Genomic DNA, 27,996 nt, shown 5'->3' with positions numbered 1-27,996 from the left:
GACCTAGGGGAGGAAGAAGTTTGAATAGCTCTGGCTTCAGTGGATCTAATGGTGAACCAGATTTAATTTTGAGGCTCAGAGTATCAAAAACCTCGTCAGACATTACTGGCAAGGAGGACAGGGTTTCATAAACCGAAGCCATCACACCAGTTTGCTCAGCACCGGGCCCAGATGAAGTAAATCCTCGATAGATTGCCTGCACTTTCTCCACGAAAAAGGATGCCAGACTTTCACAGTGAGAGTCCCTGCAGATTTCCACCGAGGTGGCCCGTTTCCCCATAAGGTCTTTGAGAACCTTAAAGATTAATTTAGATGGATTGGGGCTATTCTGAAACTCGCAAGCATAGTGTGCGGCCCGGGTTTGACAAATTGTCCTGTGATAGATCTTAAGCTGGGCAAAATACAAGGATTTCAAAGTGGGATCAAAGGATTTCCTCCACGCCCTCTCCGCTCGCCGGCACGTTCTCTTAAGCTCGGCAAGAGTGTCATTATACCATGGGCTGGGAACTTTAACATGGCATTTCGACCAGCGCATCGGTATGAGAGAGTCCAGGGCGGCTAGGACCCAGTTACAAAACTGCTCATATCCTTGTTCCACATTCAGCAGATTGCCCAGGGGCTGCGCCTCCAAGATCTTAAAGAACTCCTCCAGTTTCAGCTTATTCCAATTTCTTTTAAGGATCAGTCTATCCACAGGTTTAAATTGTGGGTCATCTATAGGGCATGAAACTTTCACCAATAGATGGTCAGTCCAGCCTACCACCATCGGGTCAGAGGCCGTAGCCCGCTCCAGTGTAGTAAAGAAGGGGTCCAGGATGTGACCTCCGATGTGGGTAGGGGAGGTAACAAGTTGGTTCAGTTGCATGGCTTCAAGGTCCGCTAGGAAGGTCTTAATAGGTGCTGATGACCGCTGATCAAGATGGATATTGAGGTCACCTACGATGTTAAAATTAGCACATCTTGGAGCTAAAGAGCTGACCACATCAGCAAGAGCGGCCTTGAAGACAGTGTCGTTCCCTGGCGGACGGTAAATAAGCATACCGCTCAGAGTAAACTGATGACTGAAGGCTACCTTAAAAGAAGCGCTCTCACACGCTGGTAGGTCGAGAGCTTTCCATTCAGCCGGAAAGCAAGATTTTATCACCATAGCTATGCCGCCCCCTCTAGAAGTGCGGTTAAGAGTGAACACTGTGTAGTTGGAAGGAAATGCCAGATTGATTATTGCAGTGTCCGCACCCTGGAGCCAAGTCTCAGTGATGAAAATGAGGTCAGGAGAGTCCTTTTTGATCATATCACGTAAGGACTGATGGTGCTTGACCAGCGATCTCACGTTCAGACTCCATATGCTAAGTACACGCTCCGAGATATTAGTGCGTGTACTTAGGGCCTTCCCTTCCGCAGAGCACACCCCAGAGGGGGTATCATGTGACAAACTGCCACAGGCACAGTCATAAGGGCCCGACAACGGGAGCACAGGATCATGACCGCACACCGTGAGCCTCTCTCTGATCGAAAGAAGAGTGGCGCGATTGTACCTGAGCGTCGGAGTATTTTGCATGATGGTATGATGACTAAGTGCCAGAGTCCAGGCCCCGCTCACGCTTCCTCGACGCGGACGAGCGCAGACGGGCAGGACTCTGGCACGACTCCGGCTAAGCGACGGCGTTCCCGCTGCGCGGGAGAGGACGACTTTAAGTAGGCGTCGCAATAGAGAGCTCGAGCGTCGGGACGCTCCAAGATGGCGCCCGATTAAATCTCCACTCACCCAAGCCAAGATGGCGCCCACAGGAGTCCAACCCCAGAACCCGGACCCGCCAAACGTCAAAAGTCGGCAAACTTCTAAGGAAAGTCTTTGTATTGCACATGATCCTGCCTTTCCCTGATCTGGCTCCAGATACACTACAGGGTTAAGAGACAGCTCTGTGTGAGGACAGGCACAGCCCTATTCAGGTGTCAGTGACATATCCTTCCACCACTTTAGCTCAGGAAGATCCATCAGCATTGAGAAGGGTCATCAGGATATGCAGGGCACACCTCAGCTCCTTTGTGTAACTGTCTAAAGTGAATGCACAAGCAGCCTAACTGTCACCCTCCCTCAGACGCAGATTTCACAGGCAGGGAGAGGCACAGAATGGTAAAGCATGAAAATGCCCACTTTCTAAAAGTGCCATTTTCAAACATGCACTTTAAAAACCAACTTCACTATTAGACGTATTTTTAAATTGTGAGTTCAAGGACCTCAAACTCCAAGTCTCTATCTCTTCCCAATTGGAAGTGACACTTTTACAAGGTTACAAGGCAGCTCCAATGGTAACCTATGGGCGAGATGGTCCTTGCAATAGTGAAAAATACAATTAGCAGTATTTTACTATCAGGACATGTAAATCACACCAGTACATGTACTACTTTTTACATACACTGCACCCCGTCCATGGGGCTACCTTGGGCCTACCTTAGAGGGGCCTTACATGAAGTAAAAGGGAAGGTTTCAACAACATGGCAGTGTAACACTTCACTCACAGACACTGCAGTGCAAGGGCAGAGACATGTTTGCAGGGCTACTTATGTGGTTGGTACAATAAGTGCTGCAGGACCTCTAGTAGCATTTGAATTACGGGTCCTGGGCACACCTAGGACACAGGAGGAGTGCAGGAGGCTTCCCTGTAGTCCGTTGAGGGTACGTAGAACTGAATTACAGCTACCTGGCTTGTCGTGGACAGTTGGGAATGAAGACTCAGGATCAGTGATAAACAGGAGCACATACCCACTGCCTGACCTTAAGATGGCCTTCGTGTGACATTATTACCTCCAGCGGTCTTCAATTACAGGCACTACTACTAGATGCTTATTGTTAATCCCCATCCCTTTTCAGCCATATAACCTTGGGTGGACTCTGACAGGAGGGCGGAGCACACTGAATGCAATCTGACGCCTCAGGTGCTCCCACTGCATCCGGGGGGGGCACCCTGGGTGTGATGAGAGCCGAATCCCCACAGGTGGTGAGATGTCCAGGAGAAAGCAGCAGAAGCCCCAGCAGGTCATCTCTGACTGCGAGACTCCACCGGCTCCGAGTATGGCACTTCAGATGCCACCTATCAAGTTCAGGCAAGAGCCGCGCCGTGACCGGCGCCCATGATGGAACTTTTTAACGATGCCGCCTAGGCAGAATCTAGAACCCTCTGTATGTACTGTGGTGCCCGAGCAACCTTTGGCCGATGACCTGTGGAGCTGCCCTATGCAGCTAAGAGGAGTTTGGCTTGGGTTCACCCCTCGGCCGTCACCTACCCAGCCGGATGTCGGACACTGTTTTTCCTCGTCTCCCAGTTGTATTTCTCACCCCCTCCACCCTATGTTTATGCTATGCTATTGTAACTCATGTAACTATTCTCCAGCACCTATTTGGCCGTCACCTACACAGCTGGTCTTCTGACATTCTTTTCCTCGTCTCCCCCTATGTGTCTCCTTCCCTCCCCCTCCTCGTCCCTCTTTTGATCCTTTGATTCAAACTGATGTAGCTATATAACCCGTAACTCGCTGATTCAACGGATGTAAATTACGAAACTGTTTGTACCTACCACGGAGCCTGAGCAACCTTGGTGGATGCACGGTGGAGCTGTCCTATGCAGCTATAGAGGAGTCTGGCCCCTTGGCCGTCACCTACCCAGCCGGTCATCTGACATTGTTTTTCCTCGTCTCCCCGTTATGTGTCTCCTTCTCTCCCCCTTCAATGAAACAATGACGACGGCTCCTGGGCGGATACCACATCTGTTTGTACCTACAGAGGAGACCGAGCAACCTTGGCCGATGCCCGGAGGAGCTGTCATATGCAGCTATAGAGGAGTCTGGCCCCTTGGCCGTCACCTACCCAGCCGGTCATCTGACATTGTTTTCCTCTTCTCCCCATTCGTGTCTCCTTCACTCCCCCTCCCTCTGTGATTCTTTGATTCAAACGGTTGTAACTATGTAACCTGTAGCTCACTGATTCAACTGATATAACTATGTATCCTGTAACTTGCTGATCCTCATGTAAAGCGCTCTGATACCTCCGGGTCTAGCCAGCGCTATATAAAACGTTGCAAATAAATAATTAAACTCAAATATGACAATCATGGGTAAACCAATCACCAATACATTTTATACAGACAGCATATGCACTTTAGCACTTATCAGCAGTGTTAAAGGGCCCAGAGTCCCAAAGCCAACAAAAACAGGCCAGAAAAAAGTAGGACGACGAAGGCAAAACGTTTGGGGATAACCCTGCAAAAGGGCCAGGTCCAAGTATAATGATATAGCCCTTGCATGTATATTTGTTGTGCTCATACTTTTACAGCAGATGTGCAAATACTGGTTGTGTGTTTTGTCAGATCAATTGACAAGCAGAGAAGTAGTAGCTACAGCCCAGATTCGTAAATGTCTTGCAGTGTCCTTGGCACAGTCTTTAAGAGGGGATTAACAGCACAGACGAGTATTCTTCGTTCTAGAATTAGCTGATAGCTGCATTACCGGTCGTGTCCTTTTGAAAAAAACATTTCACATTGTATGACTTGAAGCTCATTTCACGACTACACCATGAGGAGGAGCTATTTCACTTTAATTACAATTTTTGAAACAAAAGGTAAACACTGACCTCACTATCCTAGGTGCATTATCCACTTATATATGCCTTCTATGAACGACACTTTATACACAAATCTCTGCATAACGAGTATAGTCACCAAGGATGCAAGTGTGAAGGCCCCAGACCAGGGTAAGAAATTCTAACTTTATAAACAAGAAAGTAAACACTTTAGACCTCTTTGAGAATGAATGGCTTGTAATAGCGCAAACACAAGACCTCTAGGAGAGTCTAAGGCCATAATGATTAAGGAAGCCACACATGTAGGCACGCCACTTCACAATATAAAGGAAAACCAGGAGCCAACTCGGAAGGCTACAATGGCAGCATTATAGGCATGCTCAATAAAGCACCTACACTGTGTAGAGCAGTCAGAGCCACAGCACAATGACACACCAGAGACAGCAGCAGACAAGGAGTCTCCAGGCAGAGCCTCCAAATGGAGAAAGAATCTGCTGATGCTACAGGCGACCATTAGAGAACAAGGTGGAACAATCACTATGAATGCATCGACCAGCAAAAGTCGGAGGCAGGACTCTAGTAAAGGTATGGATCTCAATTCTAGCAAAGAATTTGTACATGGCATACAGAAATCACTGGATTGTGAAGGACTGTGTGAACCTGGAATACAAAAAGTAAATATATTTCAATCTTGAACTTTTTTTTTTTTTTAAGAACAGATTTTATTTGCCAAATAACAAATATAGTGCAGAGCACTGTAACCAAGCAACTCGTGCATGTAGAATGTACATTAAATTGACTTTTACAATTTCAATAGCAAAATAGGACAACTTAAGAGCAATACATTTGAAATATTAACAGAAATTAAAATAAAACAAAAACCCTAGAACCCACCCCCCATCGCACTCACACCTACCCCAGAGCAGCACCACAAGAGAACAGTCTTGTCTACCTAGACATGATACACCAGTATCCAAGGGTTGATATTGCATGTCGACTAGAATGGGAGGGAAGCCAAGTCAGGGGACCAGACTACTGAAACAGCTTCCAGCTCTAGGCCACGGTAGTCCGCCCATCGCCTCCAGATTGTATAATGTTTAGGCGGGCACCCCCTGGCCATGGAGATGGGGATCTCCAGACCCATACAGAAATCCGTGCCATTTTTCCACACAGATACCGAGGGCGGCCTCGAACCTTCCAGGCTCTGGCAATATCCCTTTTGGTCAAAGTGAACCCTAATAACATAAGATGGTGTTTGTATATGTTGCCTACTATATCGTCCATAACATGCAGCAGGGCCAGCTTCGGGGAGCTGGGGAGGTCTCAAACCAGTCCCTCGGAGAGGCACGACAGAACCACCCGGCAAAATTGTGCTAATGCGGAGCAGTGCAAGACAGTATGTAGCAAAGTACCCTCTTCATGTTGGCATCGAAGACACACACTGCAGTTGCTGCAGTGTGGGAGAGCTATGTGTGACCAGGGACTGATAAATCTTGGAGATCTTGTGGTCATGGAGATCCCCCATAAATACCTTAGCCTTTATGGGACTAAACTCAGCCAGGGACCCTAACCCCTCGATGTATGGAGTAATGGCATGTCGGAACAGGGTTTTAGGCATTTGAAAGTCCTTCTGTAAATCCTGAAAAGACTTCAGCCTCGAAAACCGGACAATGCAGCTAGTTGCGGCAGTCGCCCATTATACCAAAGAGGAGTCTCCCGGGTCAACTTGTTCCACCACCTGGTCCTCCGCAACGCCCGTCGCCATATTTGGAAGATAAGTTTTGTGGCGGTGGCAAGGAGTTGCGTAGCGGTGCGGAGTAGAGTATAGTGTGTAAGGTGTGATCTCCCATGCATTGCCTCTCGACCGCGTAAGCTGGGTCAGACCTGTCCCCATATCACCACTCAATGAGAACTAGCAGATGTGAGGCCATATAATGGGACAGGCTATCAGAGGTTGCCAGTCCCCCATAGTATGTGGGCTGGAAGCAAGTCCGCAGGGCCACCCTCGCCATTCCACCAACCCATAGAAACTGTCCCATGGCTGTATTAACCTGTCTGAACCATCTGGGAGGAATCAGATAGGGATGGTTTTGCAGCTAATAAAGGAGGCGGGGAAGCGATACCATCTTAAAGATGGCCAATCGGCCATATATTGACAAGGGCATATGGAACCAGATTTTAAGATCCTCGCGCACATAATCCCATACAGGGGCTAAATTCCTTTCCCAAGAGGTGACTGGCGAATTCGATAAAATCACTCCCAGATACTTCAACCCCCCCCAGAGGCCACCTGAACGGAGGAGGTCAAGGAACCGGGGCTCGCCACACCCCCAAGGACCCACAGAGTAGATTTACGAGGGTTTGTGTATAAACCTAAGGTCTCCCCGAAGATCTGCATAATGCACAGTAAACGTGGTCCTGTCTATATTTGTAAGACAAAAAAAGAGTACATCATCAGCGTACAGGGCAATACGATCTGATCGACCCGTCGCCCACTCAAGACCAGTCACTTGGGCGTCAGTCCGCACCCAGGACGCTGAGGGTTCCATTGCTAATGCAAATAGGTAGTGGGACAGTGGGCAATAGAGAACTTGGAGGAGACCGAGCCCTCCACCCATACAGACGCAGTGGTCCGAAATGTAATCTACGGAGAACTGCGAATAGGTATACCCAACTAAGTGAGTCAAAAGCCCTATCCATGTCCGCTCCCCCAGCCGCTGTACAGTCGCCACTGCAACATGTGCGCGGCGAATATTGTGGCGGGTCGCCAGCTGGGGCATAAACCTGGCCTGGTAGGGATGAACCAATGATGTAATATGGGAATGGAGGCAATTGGTCAGCGCCTTAGCCAGAACCGTGGCCTCTACATTAAGAAGAGATATAGGGCGGTACGAAGTGTGCTGATCTGGAGGTCTACCAGTCTTGTGGAACACAACAATCTCCGTGTGTCTCCAATCACGAGGCAGACGACCCTGCTCCATGGCCTCCTCTATCACTCTACAAAAGTGGGGCCCCAGCTGCAGAAAATATTGTTTAAAAAATTCACATGGGAGGCCATTTGGTCCCGGGGCCTTTCCAGGTTGCATTGCGCCCATTATCTCTTCCGTGAGCGGGAGATCCAGCTCGTCACTAACTGCCTCAGAAAGGGCATTCGGTGGCAGGTCATCGAGAAAGCGACCAACTACAGCTGCAGGAAGGCATTCCCTGGGGGCATAAAGGTCTGCATTGTACATGGCAAAGCTTTTCAGCAATAGTGGAGGTGACTGTGCGAGAGGACCCATCCAGGCCCAAAATGCCCGGCAGGGTCTGGGAGTAGAACGACCTCTGGCATAAAATATTCAGTAACTTGCTGGACTAATCTCCCCACTGGTAAATCCAGCAAGTCGCCAGCCACGACGGCTGGGCTTCGACTAGAAGAAGAGGGGCATATTCCTGCTGCGTCAACAGGAGTTGGCGGCGAGACTGCTGATCCACACTATCTCTACAACTCAAATTGCTTCACCTCCGCCTGTATGGTAGACTCCCTACGCAATCTACGAGCTGCTGAGCAAAAAGAAAGGTCTACCCACCGGCGCTTGGGCTTCATTGCCTTCCAAAGGCAGTCAGCCCTCTCTACCGTCCCTACGTTAGATGACCAAATATTGGTCAATGGCACCTTCCATATGATCTCTATAATCTTCGCTCTGAAGGTTCCACGCCAAGAGATGCCACCGAAACGGCTGCTGTGCCCAGTACACACGTAACGTGAGAGTGATCAGTGAGTGGTCCAAGAGTCCACGCGGAACAATATCGGCAGGAATCACTCTGTTATCTATTGCCCAGGGGACAAAGATATAATCAAGGCGGGAGAAGGAGTCTTGGACGGCCGACAGGTATGTATAGCCCTGAGCCGTCCCATGTAGGCATCGCCAAGGGTCCCACCAATCCAGACCCACCACCAGTGAATGTAACTTAGCATGCCGACCTGCCTCCAATAGGCCCCCAGGTCGCCAACGATCCCTGACCAGATCTTGCATGTCATTCCAATCCCCCCCCCCCTCCAACAGCCAGTCTATCAGGCATATTTGTCCACAGGGTCATGAGTTTTTTCCACCATGCCCCAAGAAAGGGGTGGATTCAGTCCCTATCGTCTCCTGAAGAAATAAATATCTACCCTGCGTGTCCCTCCACGTCTTCATGTGTGTGTATGGAACCCTCCTATGGATCAGGATAGCAACTCCCTGGGACTCACTCACAAATCCAGAGTGAAATACATGAATGAAACCAAAGCGTTAAAAGCATAGCACCTTAGTGCCATAAGATGCGTTTCTTGCAGCATGAGGACGTCTGTATGCATTCGCTTCGCCTGTTTGAGTATAGCGCCTCGCTAGATTTGGTCTAGCGCAGCACCCTGACATTCCAATTCATTATTTGAAGGGTCCCAGAGGGATTCAGATTATCACCAGAAGACCCCGCCATATTAAGGTTCGAAGTACAAATGTGGTCTAGACAAGATTATGTGGTCTAGATAAAGCAACTCTGAAGCAATGTAGGCAAGTGCGAACAAACAACAAAACCCCCTTCCCCCCAAACATCCACCCCCCCCCACCCTATACCTTAAAAACGATGAAGTATCTGTTGCAGCGAGCGTGAGTGGCAGACCCCAACGGGAGGTCCCCCCCACCCGCCAATGGATCCCCCAACTTACAGCCCATTGTCAGCTGGCCCTTTCCCTGTCAACTGATGTGTTGCAGGGATATCGGCCCTCAATTGTGCTTCCCCGGTCAAGGCAAACATATCAAAAAACTATTGGAATAAAGCACCCCCCAAGATTAGTCTGATGAGGTAGGCAGTCGCTGGGCTGATGCAGCTTGGGATGAGGTGCCACACGACTGAGACCTTCATCTGGACCTGGAGCGTCTGTTCCCCTTCCCTCTCTGCATAGGTTGTTTCCGCACCATCTCGCTCGACGGGGAATCAGAGTCCCTCCGGGGCGGAATGTGTGGGCAACGACGCACTGTCTCATCGGTCCATTGGAAGACCTCTTCCGGCGAGTCGAAAAAATGGGTGCGGGATCGCTAGACCACCCACAGTCTGGCTGGGTAGAGTAGGGCATAGGGAAGTTTGAGCTCACGGCGACGGGCCTTCGCCGCCATAAAAGACTGCCGTGGTTGCTGGACCAGTTTAGTATAGTTGGGGAAAATTAGGATTCGTGCATTGTCAAATAGCAGTGGTTCCTTGGCCCTAGCCTGTTTCAAGATAACGTCCCGGTCATGGTAATGGAGTAGTTTTGCGATAACAGGTCTTGGGCGTGCACCGGGGGTGGTTTCTGGATCAGTACCCCGTGGGCGCGCTCCACCATGAAACAAGTAGACAGTGACCCCCTGAGGGAGCCAATTCCCAAGCCACTAGGTGAGGAACCACTCCATGCCACCCTCCTCGCACCCCTCCCGGAATCCAACGAAGCGAAGGCCCTCCCTTCAGCGTCTCCTACCCGGGATGCCAGCCCTCATTGGATCGACTCCAAGGAGGCTACTCACTTCTGCAGGGTATCAACCACGTCTTCCACCCCAGAGACCCTCGCCTCGGTCTCCGTAACTCGTGCTACCACGTTGCGTAAATCTTGGTGTAGCAACATGACGTCGAATTCAACCGCCCCAATCTTGGCATCCAGGGCATCTCTCGACTGGGTGATGGTGGCCATGAGGGCGGCATTGTCAGGCACATCACTAGGTGTCCCCCCTTGACGCCACTGCAGAGACCCCAAGGCCCGTAAACTTGTCTCTTGTACGTTGCTTGGATGATCCCCACACCCGGCCGGTCCCTCGTCATGGCAAGTTCGACACGCCATCGTGGCAAAAAGTGTTCTGTCCGCCCCTTGCACAGCGTAGTCCGGATATTGTGGGACCCCAAAATGCCACTAGGCGATAGCTCTACTGTTACATGGATTCAACCCAATGCAAGAGGCTGGTGTCCATCAGGGGGGTTCTCTCCAGTCGGTCTGGCCGCCGATCACAGGGTTGTTAATAGGACGAGGAGAAGGGAACCTCAGGAAGCCCACTCAACCAAGGGCCACATATAATAAGGACACCACTCACCGGGCCCGCTCACAATCCAAGAGTCCTCTACAAGCACCGCTCCCAGCCAAGAGTGCGGGGGCCCCACTATAATCCCTCAAATGCCTCCACGCAGTGTATAGATGGCGTCACTGCAGCCTTGACGGTGTACCCGGGGACCTTATGGCAAGCTCGCTCGGCCCGGCTGACTGCCGAGCCAGCCGCTACACAGAGGAGGAAGGAGCTATGTGTGTTGTTCAGTCCCTCACCGGGGACCCCAAGACAGCACAGGAGGCGCCCGGCCCAAACTCCACAGGCAGGGTTCCAAATATGATCCCACAATGCAGCTGGCCAGCAACACAGGACCTTGGGTGGCGGAGAGGAGATAGGCCTGAGAGGCCCCGCCCCAGGCGGACCACAGATTCTTGCCCGTATATTGGCCACTGCTCCCTCAAGTAGGTGGCAGATGACACCTCCCCCGCGGCTCGACACAGCCGCTGACCACCGTCGAAGCTCCCACTGAAGCGGTCGCTCCCCCATGCCCCCTGACTCCTGAATTCCACAGTGCCACACTCCTTCGTGCAGCCTGGTATCGTTGCGCTCAGTGCTAATTAGTAGCTGAGCCTGATTTGCATGATTTGACTCCCGTAGCGCCTAGCATCATAGCGCTTGCTTTTACTTGCCACAGTATTGTTGATTTGCTGAATATTGGTGTAGTGCAGTCTCGTACTTTGCTGAACTGCGTGTATCATTTATTTTAAAGTGCCCGCTCTGCCTGCATTTGTGCCTGACTGTGCTCAGAGATCATAGCGCTATCCTGTGCCCCTCTTTCGCTTTCCATTTTTGTTCTGCCATCTTGTTGTTGTGATCCCTGGCCAGTGTCTCCTCCCCGCTCCCGCCTCCCAGCGGACCCCCCTCCCACTGACTCTAAAGACCGACCCCTCCAAGACCAGCTCTGTGACCGTCGAAGCTCCCACTGAAGCGGTCGCTCCCCCACGCTCCCTGACTCCTGAATTCCACAGCGCCACACTCCTTCGTGCAGCCTGGTATCGTTGCGCTCAGTGCTAATTAGTAGCTGAGCCTGATTTGCATGATTTGACTCCCGTAGCGCCTAGCATCGTAGCGCTTGCTTTTACTTGCCTACAGTATTGTTGATTTGCTGAATATTGGTGTAGTGCAGTCTCGTACTTTGCTGAACTGCGTGTATCATTTATTTTAAAGTGCCCGCTCTGCCTGCATTTGTGCCTGACTGTGCTCAGAGATCATAGCGCTATCCCGTGCCCCTCTTTCGCTTTCTATTTTTGTTCTGCCATCTTGTTGTTGTGATCCCTGGCCAGTGTCTCCTCCCCGCTCCCGCCTCCCAGCTGACCCCCCACGCCCCTCCCCTTCCACTATCCACATATGACAGTTGCATTAGCGCGCAGCGTTCACGAGCAGCAGTCGCGCCCCATTCGAGCCAAAGGTAAGCCCGTCAGCGCCCGTCCGCGCCTGGACCGCGCCCAGCGCCAGACCCCCTAGCCCACGCAAAGCGCACTCCTCAGGCATAACGTATGACGCCAACACCCTCCTAGCCCTTAACCCCGGTCGCACACCTCTATGCTGCGTAGTTGCCCCAGGACTCACCCATGGACCCTTCGCCTGCCACTCCTGCAAATTTACCAGCATCAAGACCCATACCACATCCACTAACATCAAACACAGCTCCAACTCTAACCACCTGAAGTGCATCCTGCTGAACACCCGCTCGGTCCACAGACACGCCACCGAACTCTGGGATCTACTTGACACTACATCACCGGACGTCGCCTTCCTTACTGAAACATGGATGAACGCATCATCAACACCCGACATCGCCATAGCCATCCCGGACAACTACAAGATTATCCGAAAAGACCGCACCAACCAAACAGGAGGAGGCATCGCCATCGTCCATAAGAACACCACCAAAATCACGACCAGCTCCGACGTGAACCTTACAACCGCCGAACACCTCCACTTCTAGATCCACACCGACCCGAGAACCACACTCAGAGGCACCCTCATCTACAGGCCTCCAGGAACCCGTAAACAATTCAGCGAAGACATCACTGACTTCATCAGCCCACATGCCCTCGCCTCCGAGAACTACATTCTATTAGGAGACCTCAACTTCCACCTGGACAAGAAAAACGACAGCAACACCACCACCCTTCTGGACAACCTGGCCAATCTCAGCCTCAAACAACTTGTTGACACCCCCACCCATGTAGCCGGACATACGCTCGACCCAATCTTCACCTCCAGCAAACACATCTCCTTCGATCGCACCACAGCTCTCCACTGGACGGACCACAGTTGTGTTCACTTCAGCTACAAAACCACCTCAACCCACAACCCCCCACAACCCATCCCCCGAAGAAAATGGAACAAAATCACCACCGACCAACTCCTCACATCGCTCAACCAAAACCCACCCGCCCTCTCTTCGGACCCAAACCAAGCTGCCATCAAATTCAAACAATGGATCACCCACAGCGCTGACGAATTAGCACCCTTGAAATACCATCACATCAAACAAAACAGCAAAAAGGCCCCCTGGTTCAACGATGACCTTAAGAAATCCAAAAAGCTATGCCGCACTCTTGAGAAAACATGGAGAAAAAACCCAACCACCGACAATATGACCACCTTCAAGGCAGCCACCCGCAAACACCATCAGCTGATCCGAGCCACCAAGAAATCAGCTCTCAAGAATCGACTCGACAACAACGCCCATAACAGCAAGGAACTATTCAACATCGTCAAAGAATTCACCAACCCCACCGCAGCCTCAAACGACATCACTCCCTCCCAAGACCTCTGCGATTCGTTATCCTCCATCTTCTACAACAAAATTGCCGACATACATAACAGCTTCGAAAACAGTTCCAACAAACAATCCTCTCCACCCCCCTCAGAACCTAAACTGCCCTCTAACAACCTCAGCGCCTGGAACCCGATCACCACTGAAGACACCATCCGCCTCATGAACTCCATCCACTCTGGCTCGCCAACCGACCCATGTCCCCACCACATCTTCAACAAAGCAGACTCCATCATCGCACCCCATCTCCGTGATGTCATCAACTGCTCCTTCATCTCTGCCACCTTCCCAGAAAGCTGGAAACATGCCGAAGTCAGCGCCCTCCTGAAGAAACCCACAGCAGACCCCTCTGAACTTAATAACTACCACCCCATATCCCTCCTCCCATTCCCGGCCAAAGTCATTGAGAAAGCCGTCAATAGCCAACTCGCCGTCTTCCTCGAATCCAACAACTCCCTCGATCCCTCACAGTCCGGCTTTCGAGCCAAACACAGCACTGAAACCGCTCTCATCGCAGCAACAGACGACATCCGAACACTACTGGACAACGGAGAAACAGTGGCCCTCATTCTACTCGACCTCTCCGCCGCCTTCGACACTGATTGTCACAGCACACTCATACAACGCCTCAGCAACATTGGCATAAAAGGAAAAGCCTTGGACTGGATCATCTCTTTCCTAGCTGGGAGAACTCAGAGAGTCCGACTTCCCAGATGACTTCTCAGAGGCCACCGAAGTCATCTGCGGTGTACCACAAGGATCATCACTCAGTCCCACCCTCTTCAACGTTTACATGAGTCCACTCGCTTCCATCGCGCGTCAACACAACCTAAACATCATCTCCTACGCGGACGACACCCAACTGATCCTTTCCCTCACCAAAGACCCCAACACTGCCAAAACCATTCTTCACGAAGGCATGAAAGAAGTAGCCGTTTGGATGAAAGACAGCCGCCTTAAACTTAACTCAGACAAAACGGAGGTGCTCATCCTAGGATCAACCCCCTCTGCCTGGGACAACTCATGGTGGCCTTCGGATCTGGGCTCAGCACCCATACCCACGGACCACGCACGTAACCTTGGCTTCATCCTAGACTCTTCACTCTCGATGACCAATCAAGTCAACGCCGTCTCATCCTCCTGCTTCAACATACTTCGTATGCTCAAAAAAATCTTCCACTGGATCCCCGCCGAGACAAGAAAGACTATCACCCATGCACTGGTTACGAGTCGACTTGACTACGGAAACACCCTCTAAGCAGGATTTACAGCCAAATTACAGAAAAAACTCCAACGCATCCAAAATGCATCAGCGAGACTCATTTTGGACATCCCCCGCCAAGATCACATCACCGGCCACCTGAAAGACCTCCACTGGCTTCCCGTCAACAAGAGAATAACATTCCGTCTCCTCACCCACGCACACAAGGCACTCTACAAACTAGGGCCCGAATGCCTCAACACTCGACTATCCTTCTACACACCCACTCGCCAACTAAGATCATCCAATCAAGGCCTCGCCGCAGTTCCGCGCATCCAAAGATCCACCATGGGAGGTAGATCCTTCTCCTACTTGGCGCCCAAGACCTGGAACTCACTCCCCACTCACCTCCGCCTTACACAGAACCACATCTCCTTCAGAAAAGAACTTAAATCCTGGCTATTCGATAAATAATGAACCCCCTCCCCAAGCGCCTTGAGACCCTCTGGGTGAGTAGTGCGCTATATAAATTCTTGAACTTGAACACAGTTCCCAAGGGGAGGGGGGTAGCAGGAGGGCACACTCCTGTCACTAGGAAAAGCCACCCAGGGGGGCCACCACACCTGCGATCTTCCACCGGGCCCCACGCGGTCCGATAGACCGTTGGTGTGAGCCCATCTCGCCACGGGGGAAGGGAGCACACAGCAGGACTTCAGACCTGAGTGAGCTGCTATCACTGGCTCTTGATCAATCCCAGTGGGGCAATGTTCAGCCCCCGGCCCAGCTGCGAACACCCACGGTGCTTCCCCTCACGACCAGATATGGCCGCCGACCAACTACACTCACTGCACTTCAGCTGGCGAGGGGTGGCAGCAATCCATCCACGGCGGGCCCGAGGCAGGTCCGGGAGCATTCACCACGTCCCAGATGGCTCCGGGGCAATCCGCACAGCCGAGGCAGCACACCAGCTTGCGGCTCTAGCAAGGCCCAGCGCAGTCTGGCGCTCCGGCCTCCGCCGCAGGCCACCTGTTCCCAGCGAAGACAGGCCCGATCCAAGGCCTCCGTTGGCGGCACCCGCTCAAAGCCTCAGAGCGATCCGGAACTCGGAAGGAATGAAAATCTTCGGTTCACGATGCCTTCAGAGCACAGCCTGGGAGTAGAAGTGAACCGGGGAAGCAGGAAAGTGTAGGATTTTAAAGCAGGCTGGACGGAGCTCTCCTAGCACATGTCCACCATGATGGCTCGCTAGGCCACGCCCCTCAATCTTGTACATTTAAGGACATTTAAATCAGTGGCGATGAGGAGGGTAGGTAGGAAAAGACTGATGTCTGTTTTTACCTGCAAAGACACCAGGGGTGGATGAAGCCGATCGCATGACTATGAAAGTTCTACACCCATTGCCAAGATGATCAAACCTCTTCTACTCAAGACAGAAAAACGTTCCATATGTCATAAAATTTCAGCTGTAAGTAAACAGATGCAATCGTAAAATGGTGTCTTGAACTCTTCAGACTGTGCTAGCAACAACCACAAAAATGTGCCTAAAGGCAGGGTGTGATCATTGTGATGGGTGTGAAATTAGCAACTTCAGTCAACTGAATCAGGACTGTCTTGTGGATGGGTGCCGATTATCATGAAAAGTTCAAACAAAACCTATTTTACAAGCTCTATCCCTTTACAACTACAGCAGTGGTGAGAGTTTTATACTGATAAGAGAGTTTTCCAGTTCAAAAAGTAAGCTTTAATATTTTCCCACTTTGTATGTTAAGCCTGCCTCAAGGAAGTATAATGTTTTGGTGTAAATATTTCTCTAAAACTGCTAATAGAGTAGCTTGTGTGTCAAACCCCAAGGGTGGTTGCATGAAACTCCCCAGTTACCACCCGTGGAACAACCACTTGAAGCAAAGTACAGCAGAGTGCTATTTTACATCACTTCGACTAAATTTTCGATGAAAATCCTGATTTGCTTTAGAAAGTATAAACCACCAAAATGCCTTGTGCCAGGTTTGCATTATGCAACCAGGTTGCAATGTTATCCTTTGGGATGGAAAGCAAATACAGCATTCAGCTAGAGTGCAGCGGCATACAAGACCAATCTACTGGACTTAAGGTGCGTATGGGGCAATGTCCAAGGCAGCAGCAGGGCACCTCCAGCGGCACTAGCGCCCAGGTGTAGTGGGGCATACAGTGTTGTGTATCCAACGTTAGTCTATGAGAATTGGTCTACAAGAAAAGAGGCTGCAGGTTTGGACTGGGAGGCCAGTCGGGCTGAACCAACAGGGGGCTTATGCCTCACAATGCTCAGGAACATGGGGACACCTTTGGTCCTCTTCTCCACGAGTGACGAGTGCAGAGGTGTCCTTAGGCATTGGGTTTTGTCACTGGGAGAGATTGAGGTAGAGGAGGGCCTGCAAACAGAGGCTGCAGGCGACGTAGAGAAGTCCACAGCGGAGAAATCCAAGGTGAGCTTCGACGCTAGAGGGCACCATTGGCCCACTTCAGCTCGGGCTAGATGGCTCGGGTGCAGTGGTGCTTTCAGGAGTCGGGTTTTTCATGGTCTTGGAACCTCACAGGTCTTTCTTGGAACCTGCAAGGTGCAGGGGTGCAGCTCCGCTGTTCCACTGGAGTTCCTGGTTATTGGGCGAAGTACTGGCAGTTCGCCCAGGCTTTGGAGACACAGCAGCTGATGGACAAGTCGTCTTTTGGTGCAATCCTCAAAGTCACCAGAAAGACTGGCAGGGTTGGTGCCAAGTCAGTTGCGAGATTTTCTGTTCTTGCTTCTTGTGACGCTTCATGTATGTCTTCTTTAAGGGCGGCAGTTTCTCATTTCCTGGTGCTGGGGGCTTCCCTCATACTGAATTTACGGCAACACTGGCATATCCTTTTGGGCATGGAGCTACAGGAGTTGGTGTATGATACTATGAAATGGGATTATAGATAAAATGACAACATAGGGATCCTTCAATTATGTTTATCAATATACTGAGTCTCAATATTAGGTTTTGAAGTAGAAAGAGAATCCAATATGGTGCCCATGAGGGATGTAGGAGTGTAACTCATCTTTCTAAACCCAAGGACAAAACGAATATCCAACCTGTAATATTAAAACGGAAGTAGTGTGGCGTCCGCAGATAGCACTGCAGTTAAGCGGAAAACCAGTATTTATAGGGGGAATAATGGTGAACAATGGTCCCCCCCCCCCATCATATCGGAAGCTTGGTTGCTTAGGTTTCTCTTTTTTCCTTGTGTAAATGGACACATTAGACTTAAATAGGATGCCCTGAATGGCAAAAAGGAATCAAAGATGGTGCTTGCAGGGAGCGAGCAAATCCTCTCTACAGTTGTGAACATATAAATCGTAAGTATTAAAGTGGATTAAAGATGGTGCCTGCGATGAAGGCGGAGAGTAGGCTGTATAGTGGGATGTGCTTGAATTGAAAATGGATGTGACCCACTCCCTTCTGAACTCTAGAATGTGATGCACTACGTAATATTGCACATAATGCTTTGAATTATATAGAGTGGGATAGACTGCTCTCTCTTGAACTTTACAATTTTATGTACCAAGTGATGTGGCCCCTCAGCTTATCACCCCACCTATCCCAAAACCCCTCATAGTCTCTGAAATTTTTATGAGTTCCAGACCATATCGCATAGTGATGTTCAAGAACATTCATTTTGGAAAGTAGGAATCACTTCAGACCACCAATATTTAAGAATGATTCACTTTGTTATTAAGGCAATTATAAGTAATTGTTTATTCTGCAGCTGTTCTATTTTGACGTCAGGGGAATACCCCAAAACCGAAGTCTGGGCATCCATTGGATGTTCAGTCTCTAATGTATGGTGGCCACACTCCTGAATCTCAACACAAAAAAGATTATTTTTGGGCAGCCCCAGGTAACATGTGCACAGTGCCACCCTCCCGATTCCCCCCGCCATTGTGCGCATGAAACATTGTGATATCTGGGGGTTAATGTTGTGCAATTAAGCTGGGGTTCTATAGAGAAACCATTTTGTATAGAATTGCTTTCCATGGAAATTCATCCCCTTCATTAAAGGAAACTTGAACAAATTGATCTTATTCCACGTTTCTACCGACATCTGTAGGCCCTCTTTGAACTGCCTCATATCCCAAGCCTTAAAGAATACCTCATTACCCTGTTTTTGTCTCTAGATATTGACCCAGCACCTAATGGATCTGCGTGTTCTAGTCCGGTTAGATCTTTAATCACATCCAAACCTGTCAAAATTCTTCTAGGATCCAGTTCAAATGTCTTATCTGAATAAAGGGCCATTGCATAATTATTTTATGGAGGCTAATAGGAGGTTCAACTTCAGTCCAATCTTTCCAGGAGTCTAGACTTAGATACTTAGTCTAATAAAGGTTGACACCCAATTTGTACATCCAACAAAAGGGTAACAACAGCGGGAAATACCATAATGCTTTAACAGTTGTTCTGTCCAAATTAATCCGGGAGTCCTAAAGTACCTGTAACAGCAATGTGCAATGTGCAAAACTAACAAAGTACTATTCTTTTAAATCTTGAAGGGGGAGGCCACTTTTTTAACTGGTCTATATGATTTATCTCTTTCCAAACTAGGCGTTTCATTAGCCATATGAAGGCTGAGAACATTACCTCCATTTTCCTAAAAACGTCATCTGAAGAGTGCAGGGGGTTGCAGCAAAAAGGAAATTGCACACATGTAAAACCGACTTCTGAATGAAATCAACACTGTCCATTATCGATAAGGGTAGGCTGGCCCATCCTGTGAATAGCACCTTAATTTGAGTAATTTGAAGGGAGTAATTCAGTTCATATAGATTATTGTTCTCCGTAACATATATTCCAAAATAACGCTTACGTCTGGAATTAACAAGAGAATAGAATTCTTTAAGTAAAGTGTCAACTGCACAGTTACATAATAATGGGAAATTACGTTGGATTCCAGATGCATGCATTCTGCTGAACATTCCGAGCACAGCATCCACATAGAGACAAATGACCCCTAGATGACAATCTACCGCCTAAGTATCTGCCTGATGAACATTCCAAGCACAGCATCCACATAGAGCAGGGGTTCCCAAACTGTGCACCGTGGCTCCCCGGGGAGCCGTCAAATCTAGCCGGAGGAGCCGCCACCAATCACTTTAATGCATTTAATGTTGAAGGGGTTGTTGGCTTCAGTTAAACTAATTCGACATAAATGCATAATGTCGATGATTTGTGAGCGTCATGCCTAAAGCTGTAAATGTAGTGCTTAATTGATGACATGTCGATGGAGATGACCTCCATATTTCACTGGAATCCCACATTCCAACACTCCCAAAGTAAGCAGAAGATGCCTGATTTATTTTGTTAGATTCGTTAATTATTAGTTTTGTTTTTTTCCAAATGCATTTTACACCAATGCAAGTTATCAGGAAAGTACAGTTGTCCTTTCTATTAAACACACTAAGGATTATTAAGCATTGACATTTGCATTTTGAATCATTGGTACTTCCAATACACATTTCTTTCAGTACACACACATTTCAAGACAGGTCTACTCTCTCCTTGAGCATAGGGAAGTAAAACACCATATACGGCATAATGCCAACATTTGAAAGCAAGAAATCGGGACCATAAAGAAATCTGAGGAATTTATTTTACTTGCATTGCTTTAGAGGCAATTTTAGGGAAGGGCAGCTAAAATAAAGCTGTATGGGGTTTAAAAAATCATGAGTCACCCTGCTGAGAAAGGTGTGTTGGCACTTATGTCATCGGTGGAAATGGAATGTGAATGCAAATATTCTTCTTGCTCAGAAATACTTTAGCAATGGGGCCTACGTGCATAGTGGTGCTATCTAGCACTGTAAGTGGGATAAAACAGTTGAAGAGGGGATCTAAAAAAGGCATGGGCAAAGAAGTGTTACAAGGAATATTTGATCAGAGGCGTTGCCTTAGAAACACCCTGCGTATATGACTATAATACAATATGGCATGAAGTTGATGAAGGTAAGGGAGAAAAATTGAAGTACCCCCAAGGTCAGGCTGACATCGCCCCCACTCTCCAAAAAAAGTAACAGTGGGGAGCCACTGGCAATACGTCTTGCTAGTAGGCTTGAGAGTGAACTATAGAGTTGTATGTTTGGTTACAAAGAGCTAACAGACCAATGAATGATTTAGCAGTTTTGGACATTACGGGAAAAAAAGCGATCATCAACCCCAACGTGGATGGGAGTACTTACCTGAGGAGGAGGAGTCTCACCAATGCTGAAAGTACACAAAGACTTGCATAGGAAGAAGAGAGGAAAATGTAGAACCAGCATAAAGACTGACAAACAGGGAAAGAAGGAAAAATTAGAAGACAGAAAAAACAAACAATACAGAGGAATGAGATTGAGAGGAAAAACCAACAAAAGACTATAAAAGGTTCTCTCATGCTGGCAATCTTTGACCCCCAGATCTGGGAAGCGGAGGACCACCCAACAAGGAGTCGACTCATGGAGGAGGATACCCTGCTGCACAGTGAACATGATGAAGAGCTCCAGCACATATGTCAGCCTGGAGGAATCTAAACAGGAGCTCTGTTAGAAGGAGGAGCACCACGAAGCAAAGACGCAGACCTAGTAATACAGGTAAATGACAGAGATGGGAGCCTGCACTCCTCCTGGAAACACAGTGGTTCCGATGAGGACCATGGCTGACCAGGTGCGTCACAGAGGTAGTTAGGGGAAGGAACAGGTAAGGAAGAGTACAGGCATAGAGGCTAGTGCGGAGTCCAAAGAGGACAACCGGGGTCAAAACCATGACAATCGTTCATAGGATCCTAAAATCTCCTGAGCTTCTTGTCTTCTAGAAGCAAGTCTTTATGGCCAAACTAAGTGCCTTACTCTTGTGATGGGTAAGAAAGTGTGAAGGGCTAAGATACATAGAAGAAAGGAGAAAAAAGGAGAAAGAAACAGAAAGAAATTCAAGCAGACCATAGAAAGCAGAACAGGCTGGAAAAGAAATAGTTGGGAAGAACAGCAATGGATCCATCGGCTCTCCAATAATTGAGATTTTTATTTATTTGACCTCTGTTAAAAGGACACTTACCTTCATCTTTAAAATGAGGACATTGGGGGTGGAGCCTCAGCCGCTCTCTGGAGCTAAGAAGGAGTCTGCAGGTCCAAATCTTAAGGAAAGTAGAAGAAACAATCCTATGAGATCTTTACAGACTTTTTGAAGAATTTGAGCCTGTATGATGAATGAAGAACAATAAAACATTTAATTACTCAGAAAGCCTTGTAATTGACCCAGGTTACTGTATTAAAACAAACAAAACAGAGACCGAGAAATGAATATGCAGAGTTCCTCAGCCTCACCCTTTTCAGCATGTACATGACACTACTCGCCAACATCATCCTCGTCATTTCCTACTCCAATCATACACAAGTCATCTTCTTCCTGACGGACAAAACAACCACCGCCAGAACCAACTTCACAAACTGCATGACCATTAAAGCAGACTGGATGCGAACCGACTGCCTGCAGCTCAACTCTGACAAGACAGAAGTACTGGTCTTTGACATCAAGACCTCCCCAATGGACTCCGCCTAGTGGCCATCGAAGATAGGACCAAACCCCGCACCCACAGACCACGCAAGTAATCTAGGATCACCCTATTCAGCATGGCGGGTCAATTCAAACGAATGTACACCTAATGCTTCCACTTCCTACTCATGTTGCGAAAACATCTTCAAATGGATGCCTCAGAACACATGGGGCAGTATTACAATAAGTGCCCCGGCTGCACAACGGGCGTTTGCGCCTGCTTTGCACCCCCCCCCCCCCCCGGGGCACTTTGGTATTATAGAAGGGGGTGCAGACACTTGTGTGTCCCCTCCTATATGTTAGGAATCAACAGCCTTGACATGCAAGGTTGCTGGGCTGTGTTCTTTTACCCAGGTCCATACAAACACACAGCTTGTTGTTTTTAGACGCTCCCTAACCAGTGAAAAGAGGCACGGCAGAACGTAGCCTTTGCTTGGCTTACTGTTGCCATGCCCCCTCTTCACTTCCTGGTTCCTGGCTCGAGGATCGGTGGCGTCCTGTGGAATCCTGCGAGTCTCCTTGGACCCTTTCCCGCTTCTTTGCCTTCTTTCCCCTGACCCTGCAGCCGCTGGCTGGTTGTTACAGAGTGAGAGCGTCGTTGCCGAGCTCCGGCATTTCTTGAATTTCTACGCGAGAGTTTACTCGCGACTACACTTGCTTTTCTCACGCATTTCGCAGGCGTTATTTCGCTCGGCTCCTTTTTTCTCGCTTTAGTTGTATGAATGAAATACATGGCGAGTTCTTAAGCGCTCTGCCCTTGCCTCCTTTTAGGGCCGGGTGTCTCTCCTCGTGTGTGTGTGTGTGTACTGCTCCGCTGTTTTAGCCCACAACAGCCGGCCGGTGCTCCTGACATCCCCTATTTTTGTTTTTGTGTTTGTCTGGTGTGAATGTCCCTCAAGAGTTCTATTCCTTATATCCAGTTACCCATTATCCAGCTCCCATTACTTGAACTCTTCGATAAAGCCTGCCTAATTTACAATTGGGGTAAGCACAGCTGAATAATCACGCATGAAGGTTAGTGAAATAAGGATATATTATGTGTATTGCCTATTTTGTTTTCTAGACTGGACATCCACCTACGACTACTCCTGCAATACCCTGCATACCCCCTTGTATGAGGAGAGTGGTGGACACTCCTAGGGTAATTCCCTCATACTTTTAGGGGACAGTAGACAGGAGTGCGTATCCATTCGCATTCTTGCTCCTGTGTCCTGGAGGTGTAGGGATCCTTCTTCGCTCCCGTGGAAACTTGGTTACTACCTGACACTATAATACCGATAGCGCTGACGCACTTAAAGCGCTAGCGCTACCTTCAGAGGGTGTTTCCTCATTTGCATAGGAGCTTGCCCTATGCAAATGAGGGAATTCCTTTGACTCTGCACCGGCGCCGTATTACAGAAGCGGGGGCAGAGTCAAAGGAGCCCTCAGGAGGTGCACTGACAGTGCGCCACTTAAAACGGCGCACTGTCAGTGCACCTCCTGACAGCAGCCCTCTGCAGTGGCTAAAGGGGGTCCCGGGAATCCCCCAGACATCCCCCTGCAGGCGGGTGCCGTCACTGACTGCACCCACTTGCAAGGGGAGCTCTAGTCCCTTGTAAAAGTGCAGGCGGGTGACACCTGCACTGTGAAAACACGAAGCAGCTGCTCCGTGTTTGCACATGAATGCGCTGCCCCCGGGGCAGTGCACGGTCGCGGCTGCCCCCAGAGCAGCGCATACAACATAATAGGGCGCATTGTGAGTGTTTGCGTCTGACACACCTTTTAAAAGGTGCACCGGGCGCAAACAATCACAATGCATAACATGGCCCCTGCTAGGATCGTCGTGCAAGCGCTCATCCCCCATAGGCTGGACAACTGCAACACTCTCTACACCAGAATCTCCAAACAACTTCTGCAACACTCTCTACACCAGACCCTCCAAAATACCGCTGCAAGACTCCTATTTGAGCTCCCACATCACACCACACCTAGCCTTAAGAAACTTCACTAGCACCCGATTTCCAAGCGCAGTCAATTTAGACTTCTCATGCACACAAAGCCCTACACAACATCGGGCCGGAATACCAGAACACCCACAGCTCTTTCACAAACCCTCTGAACACCTACGTTCTGCCTCACTCTCACACTTCTCGGCATTCGCAAAAGCAAAACTGGAGGTCGCTCATTCTCCTACATTGCACCCAAGACATGGAACGACCTCCCTCGACACATCAGAGCCTCCTCTTTCCTTCTTGAGCTGCAAACCTGGCTCTTTGTATAAGAAGAACTTTGGGGACACAAACCTACACAAGTGCCCAAGTACCTGGATTCCCTCTTGTGTGACAACCCCCATTTCACACCCTCTTTTTGCTGAAAAATCCTCTGTTCCATGCACTGTCTGTGTGTTTCAGCAGTGTTTGTGTGTGTGAATGTGTTTAAGAGTGTCTGTGCTTATGGGTGTGTGTGCCTGTCTGCCTTTGAATCTGGCTTAGTCTATCTGTTTCTGCATCTATCTCAGACCCCTGGGGCTGTTACGACAAGAGCACTCTAGGCTTTGGACTCGAGGCAAGTAATAGTGTTTAACTTTTTTGATGAAAGGGTGTATGGCCTATATCTAGACAAGATAATATTTATTTAGACCATTGGTCTTCAAACAACACAAAAAAATCTATTTTTATACAACTCTAATATCACAAATAATGTAATCAATCGTTATAAAAACAGAAAATCCTTAAAAAGAAGAGCAAAAGTTTTTTTATAACACTTCATTGCACATTCCCCATATTATATACGAGTTATAATCACACCACTTTTTTACTTACTTAATAACAGGATAAATAGCTTGAAAATGTCCATAGAAGTTATCCTATCTAAAATTCTTCTGCCAGAATCAAGCTAAGATCCTACCCCCTTCACATTATTCCTCATTTCCATCATAGCTTGCCACTGTTCATCTCACTTCTCCGTATAGAACTTTGTGACTGCTGAGGACAGGAGAGGAGGGAGGGGAGAGGTAAAGGGTCCTCAGCCCGGGGAAGGGGGTGGGGCAATGGTTTGAAGGGGGGTGAAGGGTCCTCAGCCTGGGAGGGGCCATGGCTTGTAGGGGGGGGAGGGGGAGGGGGGGGGGAAGGGTCCTCAGCCCGGGGAAGGGGTGGGGCAATGGTTTGAAGGGGGGTGAAGGGTCCTCAGCCCGGGAGGGGCCATGGCTTGTAGGGGGGGAGGGGGGGGGGGTGAAGGGTCCTCAGCCCGGGGAAGGGGTGGGGCAATGGTTTGAAGGGGGGTGAAGGGTCCTCAGCCCGGGAGGGGCCATGGCTTGTAGGGGGGGGGGTGAAGGGTCCTCAGCCCGGGGAAGGGGTGGGGCAATGGTTTGAAGGGGGGCGAAGGGTCCTCAGCCCGGGAGGGGCCATGGCTTGTAGGGGGGGGGGGGGTGAAGGGTCCTCAGCCCGGGGAAGGGAGGAGGGGCAATGGTTCGAAGGGGGGGGTGAAGGGTCCTCAGCCCGGAAGGGGCCATGGCTTGAAGGGGGGGAGAAGGGTCCTCAGCCCGGGAGGGGCCATGGCTTGAAGGAGGGGGGAGAAGGGTCCTCAGCCCGGGAGGGGCCATGGCTTGAAGGAGGGGGGGAAGGGTCCTCAGCCCGGGAGGGGCCATGGCTTGAAGGAGGGGGGGGAAGGGTCCTCAGCCCGGGAGGGGCCATGGCTTGAAGGGGGGGTGAAGGGGCCGCAACCTGGGGGGGGGGGGGGACATGCCTTGAAAGGGGGGGGTGATGCGTCCTCATTCCGGGGGGGCATGCCTTGAAGGGGGGTGATGGGTCCTCAGCCCGGGGGGGGGGGAGGCATGCCTTGGGGGGGGGGGGTGGAGGGTCATGCCTTGAAGGGGGGGTGCAGAGTTCAGGCTGTCTGTAGCGGGGGGGGGTGCTGTAGACTCTACCTGCGCAGACACCTGCTCAGAGCCCTCTCCCCTCGGCCTAGGACGGTGAAGATGACAATCCGAGGCCGGGGGTGACGTCCGGGGTCAGAGTGAGAAGTTCACCGCACAGACCGAGGATCCTTCCACCCCTGCAGCTGCTGGAGCCGTTGCCCGCGTTTCCGCGCATGCGCATAATCCTGCGCAGCCGCACTATGGTAAACGTCTCAGATGGTTGTTTCTTTAGGCCCCCCGCTCTGCTGCCTGTTCAGTGCGCATGCGTCATGGAGCGGTGTCTGCATCCGCCGCTGTTCATGGTGCTGGAGCTCCTCTCCCCTGCAGCGCATCGATGCGGGCGGCACCTTGAACCTTTCCTAACGGCCAGGGTGCTATTACACGCCCTCTGCACCTTCCCCGGCATTAATGTCCGCCAAGGTCCGATTCTGGTTATCGCTGGTCCGTGCTCGCTGCCCCCACCCTCCCCCTGCAGAGGCGGTGACCCCGCCCACTCGACAGACCTGCTCCTTTATGGCTGTGTGTGCATATATACCGCTCCCCCCTTTCTACTATTCCCAGTACCGACCCGTCCGGTTGATTCCATTCTGTCCTACAATAATGCCCGGTCGTTAATGCCCCCGCCTGCCATCCATGGCCCCCGCCGGTGTCTGCAGCTTCCCGCTGTTGAGCGTCTGGATCAGCCCCCCAGGCTCTTCTTGTCGCCGTTCATCTTCCACTTTCCCCCAACAAAGAACCTGCCGCCTGCTCTTCCTTACTCTGTTTGCTTCATGTTGCCAAATTCCACGTGTGCCGCATTTCGTCCTCGGAGTATCTGTTTAAAAGTTCTCCTTTTCATATCTTTTCTTTCTGCTTGTGTCACCTCCCCATCATACACTATTGCCTGCATTGTTTATAATACAGTCCTATGACCTGCTTCACTGTGTGCCTGTCTTGAATACATCAACCCATGCTAGCTCCTATTCTCCACTTTGTTCTCCTACACCCTGTCGTGTACACAGCGCGCAGCATGCAGGAATACTCAGGACGCTGATCGTGTGTGTGGAGGTACTTCTTTATTACTGTATCTCGTCAGTCCGTCAGGGCACGTCTGTCCTCGTCCTCTTCCTACTGTGTAATGTCCTTTCCTGTCCCTCGACAGGAAGTGGTGTCCGGTGACCTGGTCACCACCCTGTGACCCACAGGGTCCTAGCGTCCAGCGTCTGTCGTCTGTCGTGGTCATCACATCTCCCCCTTGTCACAACAAATACTTTCCCCATGCACAAGTCCTGGCGATACTCTCCACACTGTGGAAAGCTTGTGAGAGAGTGCAAGAGAGAGGGAGAGAGAGAGAGAGAGAGATAGAGAGAGTCTCTACATTTCTTCTATCAGTCTCTTTGTCTTTTTGCACTCTCTTCTTGGTCTTTGTTCTCCGCTCTGTTCTGGTCCTCCACCTTCTTCTTTGTGTGTTGTCACTTCTCCGTTTGTTCCTTGCTCTCTTTCTTCCACTTCCGGTGTCGTTATTGCTCTTTCTCCTTCTTCCATTTTGAACTCCTTGAAGTGTGAGCTGTTTCTTGTTGTCTTCCGATGGTCTGAGACCGCGGTCACCATTGACCCGTTTACTCCAGTCACTACCAGCGGATCTTTTGAAAAAGGGCTGTCTGATTTTCTTTGCTGTGTTTGCTTCACTATTACTAAGTCTCCTTCCTTTAGTTGGTGTTCAGCGGCATGTCTCTTTTTGTCAGCATATTCTTTCATTTTCTTTTTCTCTTTGTTGTCTCTTTCTGCGATCTCTTGTCTGTTGGTGTCTGCTATGGCTTCTCTCTGTGGTAGCCTTGTTTTGCTTGTTCTTCCTAACACCAGTTCTGCTGGACATCTGCCCGTGGTG

At 49.9% G+C, this 27,996-nt stretch overlaps 1 protein-coding gene across 2 annotated transcripts in view; it reads right to left on the bottom strand.

Annotated features, from left to right (window-relative positions):
* LOC147700362 (uncharacterized) overlaps positions 1-26,329 on the bottom strand; it is a 96,428-nt gene extending 70,099 nt beyond the window's left edge. The window contains exons 1-2 of one of the 2 annotated variants that reach the window (XM_086935740.1): positions 26,139-26,329; positions 21,737-21,815 (exon numbers count right to left, since the gene is read on the bottom strand). The gene's annotated coding sequence lies outside the window, so the exon portion shown is untranslated. Of the gene's footprint in view, positions 1-21,736; positions 21,878-26,138 lie in introns of both variants that reach the window. The other variant, XM_086935741.1, reaches the window with a different exon arrangement.
* Between the last annotated feature and the right edge of the window lie 1,667 nt (positions 26,330-27,996).

Source organism: Lissotriton vulgaris, chromosome 8, assembly GCF_964263255.1.
Source record: "Lissotriton vulgaris chromosome 8, aLisVul1.2, whole genome shotgun sequence".
Classification (NCBI taxonomy): Eukaryota; Metazoa; Chordata; class Amphibia; order Caudata; family Salamandridae; genus Lissotriton; species Lissotriton vulgaris.
This window is presented reverse-complemented; position numbering and strand designations above follow the sequence as displayed.